This window comes from Rutidosis leptorrhynchoides, chromosome 4 (genome assembly GCF_046630445.1).
Source record: "Rutidosis leptorrhynchoides isolate AG116_Rl617_1_P2 chromosome 4, CSIRO_AGI_Rlap_v1, whole genome shotgun sequence".
Classification (NCBI taxonomy): Eukaryota; Viridiplantae; Streptophyta; class Magnoliopsida; order Asterales; family Asteraceae; genus Rutidosis; species Rutidosis leptorrhynchoides.
Genome location: NC_092336.1, coordinates 468,650,600 through 468,656,557, shown reverse-complemented (window position 1 = coordinate 468,656,557; position 5,958 = coordinate 468,650,600). Strand labels below are relative to the sequence as shown.

Below are 5,958 nucleotides of genomic sequence, written 5' to 3'. Positions count from 1 at the left end.
TTGCCGAAAAGTAGAAAACCTATTGGAAATAAATGGGTGTATAAGATCAAGCGAAATGGCGATGATCAAGTGGAGCGGTATCGTGCAAGACTGGTGGTTAAAGGATATGCTCAGAAAGAAGGTACGGACTTTAATGAAATATTTTCTCCTGTGGTTCGACTTACAACAATTCGAGTAGTTCTAGCGATGTGTGCTACATTTGATTTACATCTAGAGCAGCTAGATGTGAAAACTGCATTTCTTCATGGAAATCTTGAAGAAGAAATTTATATGCTTCAACCAGAAGGTTTTGAACTACAAGGAAAAAAGAACTTGGTTTGCAGGTTAAAGAAATCTCTGTATGGTCTCAAACAGGCGCCGAGATGCTGGTACAAGAGATTTGATTCTTTCATAATGAGCCTTGAATATAACAGACTTTATGCAGACCCTTGTGCATATTTCAAGAGGTTTGGGGACAATGATTTTGTCATTTTGCTGTTATATGTAGATGACATGTTGGTTGCAGGCCCCAACAAAGATCGTATTAATAAGCTGAAGGCTCAATTGACTAGGGAGTTTGAAATGAAAGACGTGGGTGCCGCAAACAAGATTCTAGGGATGCAAATTCACCGAGACAGAGATAATAGGAAGATTTGGCTTTCTCAAAAGAATTATTTGAAGAAAGTCTTGCAACGCTTCAATATGCAAGATAGTAAGCCAATCTCAACCCCACTTCATACTAATCTCAAGTTATCCTCGGTTATGTGTCCTAGCAGTGAAGATGAGAGGAAGGAGATGTCTCGCGTACTGTATGCATCAGCAGTGGGAAGTTTAATGTTCGCAATGATATGTACAAGACCAGACATTGCACATACAGTGGGAGTAGTTAGTCGGTACATGGCGAATCATGGTAAAGAGCATTGGAATGCGGTAAAGAGGATCCTTAAATACATCAAGGGAACCTTAAATGTTGCATTATGTTATGGGGAACCGAAATTTATTGTCAAAGGGTATGTTGATTCAGATTATGCAGGTGATATCGATAAAAGTAAATCTACCACTGCATATGTTTTCACACTTTGTGGTGGAATAGTAAGCTGGGTTTCAAAACTGCAGTCAGTTGTGGCGACGTCAACAACAGAGGCAGAATATGTAGCAGCTACTCAAGCTACTAAAGAGGCAGTATGGTTGAAGATGTTGTTGGAGGAACTCGGACACAAACAAAAGAATATCACTCTATTTTTTGACAACCAGAGTGCCTTGCATCTTGCAAGGAATCCGGCATTTCATTCAAAGACAAAGCATATACGAGTTCAGTATCACTTAGTTCGTGAGAAAGTGGAAGAAGGAACCGTGGATATGCAGAAAATTCATACTGATAAAAATGTGGCTGATTTTCTAACAAAATCAATCAATCGTGACAAGTGTATTTGGTGCCGTTCCTCATGCGGCCTAGCAGAAACGTAAGCAACATCATTGGCAAGGAAGGATTATCGTGTGAAGATTTATTGGACTTCAATCAAATCTTCAAGTGGGAGATTGTTGAAATATTAATGGTGAAAGGTGGGTGGTTGATACATTTGGTCAAACACCACATGTATATTGTGGTAATAAGTTGGTGCCTACAATTTGTGTAGACAAATTTGACTAGGTAAACTTCCTTACACATTCACCTACCACATTTCTAGTAGTATAAATATGAGCCTTAGCCATGCTCATTTCTCATCCCAAAATCACAAGTGTTCTTGTGTACTAAAAGAGAGTTAATAGAGAGTTAAAGTGTTAACTCCTAATTACAAGAGATATAAAGATTAGTGTTTATCCTTGTAATTAGAGAGAAGTGTAATTCCTATTATTCTTATTAGTGAAGCGTTTCTTTCCTTACACGTGGTTTTTACCCTATTGGGGTTTTCCACGTTAAATCTCGATGTCTCTTTATTGTTGCTATTTCAATTATTACTAGCGGTTTGCTATAATTCGGTGTCGCTTTTCTCAACACTTTCTTCCTGGAGAGATTTTAGCACGGATGAACGTCAAAAAAGACTAGCATGACTTGTACATTTTCTTCCATTATTTGTACTACACAATCTCTCTTCTCTCTTCTTATTAAAACAAAAGCAATAATAAGAAATAAAAATTCAAGCTTCAAACTAAATCATATCCATTAGATCAATTTTGTACAATAAAATCCAACCATCCATCCATTTAATACACGAAATTTAATTACTAATAATTTTTAAGCTTCTTTATGCAAAGACAATTATACCCTTAAACTATATTAACATTAACATTAACATTACAACTAAGAATTAATAGTCACATTATATTCGGGCTTTTACATTTAATACGGAATCAAAATCAAATCAATTTGATTTAGTCAACCGTTTAATTTGAGCAATTAGATAGATACTCCAGGGCCTTTTCTAGGATTGAACCTAAACCGTAACCTTCCAAACAAAACGGATATTTTGCGGAATTCAAATTCAAAAACAATTCATTCAGTCATCTGCGTTACTTTTCCAATTTCAGAAAACCCTAATTTGCATCACCCTCTAAATTCAAAATTACTATCACTGAGGAAAACAGGTCTTCTCCTGATTAAAACCCTTACTTCCCTAATCAGTTAATTTGTTTTTCAAGTATCTGATGCATAAATCAAATAGGGAATGGTATGCAACCGATTTCTCAAATCAATATCCTATGGTTTTGATCTGATTCCTTAAATCGCAAAATCGAATGGGTGTGAACTTTTTTATACACATCACGATCATTCGGGTTTACATCTGACTTCATTCCAGGTAAATCAATTACCATTAATTACAGTCGTTATCAATCCAATTAGATGGTTTTTTTTTTGCCTGTTATCCAACTGCAGGTGTGTTTTCAATGAATGTTGGTCGTCATATTGCTGGATTAAGGTGATTAATTTTGAGAAATCTTATCATTATTTGTTGTTTATTGTTTTCTTACATGTATAATGAAGGAATACTTTTGTATTGTTTGAGATTGTAAACTATGTTTGCACACCAATTGTTTGATTAAATGCTTGAATGCATATATACAAGTTGCAAGTATGTTTGATATTTTTATCGGGTTTCAATTCAAATGCTGATTGATTTTGATCATCTATTAAATAGTTCAGTCAACACTCTCTGCTACAAGGTTTGATATATCAAGTAATAAAGTGTAAAATTTAAATTGGAACCGAGTGTTATGAGAGTAAAAAACTTTCAATACCGTAAGAGTTTTTTTGACTTGATTATTACTTTTTTTTCTAAAAAAATTATGTGATTACTCACTTTATAAACCTTTTATGCCAACAATTTTTATCTACTTTTTTGCTATAACAGGTTGGTTTGAAGGGTGAGGCCATGGACATAATCTCCACGAACCATATGCCGCTGGTCAAATAGTTGCAGGGTTCGCTTATCGCTCAGAGAAAACAGACACTAACGTATCACAAGGTACTTGCAACGACATAAAAAGTCATATATGATAGTTTTTTAGCAGCAGCTTATGTACCAAACTGTTTCTACCCTCTTCAACCTGAAAATAGATAATCATCTGAAATGTTGTGATTAGCTTGAAAATAATCAAGTCCCTTTAAAATAAAACACAGGTATAGTACTATGTATGAGTTTATGGGTGTTTATTATTCTATACATACATAGTGGAAAGTGGAGGGTAACTCATCACAATAAATTTTAATAATTATACATTCATACAATAAAATAAGTATGTCTTTTTAGGGCATGCTTTACTGTTAAAAACTATTTGGTGGCTCTTATGATTTACTTGATGGAGTTATTATTGTGCCTGTGTATACTTGATGGAGTTATTATGGTTAACAAACTGATGTGGTAACAAACTGATGTGGTAAAGTGGGTTGATTAACTAAACATAAAACATGTTCATTGGGTTAAATGGGTCAATGGTAGCTGCAATATGCTATGGTTCTTTCAAGATTCCTTCACAAATCAACATTGCATTGACGGGTAAGACCTTCAGAACTTTATCAACATCACATAAAATTGTCGGAGCTTTGACAAAGCCTTTTCTTAATATAATGATAAAGAATTATGGGTATGTTTATAACTTTGATTTATTGTTTGTTCGAAGATCAATTAGGGACTTCTATTCTGAATTAGGTATGAATGTGTTAACTATATTTGTGGTGTTTGACAGTTACCTTGCTTTTAATGATAAGCTGACCTCTATGGTCAAGGCATATATATGCACGAAATGGGCACTTATTGCTACGGAATTATGTGGCCGAACTGGCAGGCAAATTCAGGAAAGGTAATTGTTTTTCACTACTGTTTTTTCCTTCATTTACAAGAGTAAGAGAATTTGTGTGTGATTTCTACTAAATTTTCAGTGTGTGCTATCTTATTATTTATTATACTTGCCAACCAAAACTATTATATTTTTTTGTTTTTGACTGATATCACACCAGATACTTAGTTCGTATAGGTTCTGCAGCGGCACAACCATTTTGATCCGGATATAAAGAAAGAATCATGGAGTCAATAAGAGGAATGTAATACATGTATTAGAATCAGGTTCTTGGGAACACGTGGTCAGAAAGAGCTAAATTCCTACCTGTAAGGTATGCTCAGAACTTTTGAATATTGTTCTACAACATGCACTATTTAGTGGGTTAATATTGAGTTTGTTACCAAAGAAATTACAAAGATTAGTTGGGTTGATATTGTTCGACAACATTCATGTTATAGTTGTATAATAGTCTAAATAGGTAACATTTTGTAAATGATTTTGTATTGTATATGTTTGTTTAATGACTTTTTTATTTTGTTTTTGAAGTTTTGTTGACGATAATATGATATCAGGTAACTTTTCCGAGTTCGCACTAACATTTAGCCATTAGTTGGGTTGATTAGTTTTGAAGTTTCGGTTTACATTTTATCTATGATACAGTGAAGTAGGTCTTTTGTATGCATAGTTTGCAGGAAATCATAACAGACCAAACACCTTTGGCCATGGAGTTTTTGAGAGATGCAACGCACGATTTTAGTCTCGTGATTAAGCTTGGTGAGGGAGATTTTCGAGCTGTTTATAAGGTTGTTTATACTTATCATCAAGAATCCATTTTTTGTTTATCTAACTTAGCATGGGTTAGTTACCATTGAATCTCATAAAGTTCTCCTTAAATTTTCTTTTTATGGTAAATAGGAACACTTGCTGGTAAAGTGATAGCTGCTAACCAACTATTAATAGGGACACTTGCTTATAGGAAGGTGATAGCTACTAAACAACTCTTGCAAACAGGAGTCTTGATCAAGCATTACTCTGTGATAATTAGCTATAGCTAAAAGGAATTTTTAAAAGATTTGGATTATTTATCTAATGAAATTTTTTATAACATAAGCAAAAGTTCCTCTATTTATGGTTAAAATGAAAAACTTCGCAACATAAAATGTGTATGTGGGTCAAACCAACCCGACCCAAATTTACAATTGAGCCCGCTTTAACCTGAATATGATCAAGACGGCCTGACCCGCGCAACTATGTGGTGTAAATTTTACATGTCATTATCTCCATAATGTATTTTAAAGCTGTATAAATTCTTAAACCACTATTAAAAAAAAAACATTTTTGTTTGTGTTTTAACACAACCAAACTTGACCCAGTTGAACTTGCACTATAGAGTACCTGTTTTGACCCGCCACTCACTGTTGGGTTTTTTATTTGGTTTCCAATTATGTGGTTAGCTCAAGCCCAACAAATTAAGCCCAATTGATTGTTTGACTTGGTCAACCATCAAGGGGCATCTTTAATTTGAAGTTGTGCAGCTGTATTCATTAATTAAGAGAGATTCTCAATTTCCGTCTAAAAATACAGCAGTTCAGAAAATCGACGATCCCCGGAGATCCGACCGTTGAATCTTCTCAATTTTTGGGCTGTGTCTTCCTGACATTAGTGCCAACATTTTCAACCGTTGAATTCGTCTAATAAGGT

The 5,958-nt window shown here is 34.4% G+C and overlaps 1 long non-coding RNA gene across 3 annotated transcripts; it reads left to right on the top strand.

The window, feature by feature from the left end:
- Positions 1-2,542: 2,542 nt before the first annotated feature.
- LOC139844496 (uncharacterized) lies at positions 2,543-5,283 on the top strand. Of its 3 annotated transcripts, XR_011757986.1 has the most exons (6): positions 2,543-2,777; positions 2,855-2,897; positions 3,330-3,443; positions 4,165-4,278; positions 4,436-5,060; positions 5,173-5,283. It is a non-coding gene; the product is annotated as an uncharacterized lncRNA (long non-coding RNA). The 3 variants fall into 3 exon arrangements; XR_011757987.1 differs by having other exon boundaries at positions 2,543-2,897; positions 4,453-5,060; XR_011757985.1 differs by having other exon boundaries at positions 2,543-2,897.
- Positions 5,284-5,958: the final 675 nt, after the last annotated feature.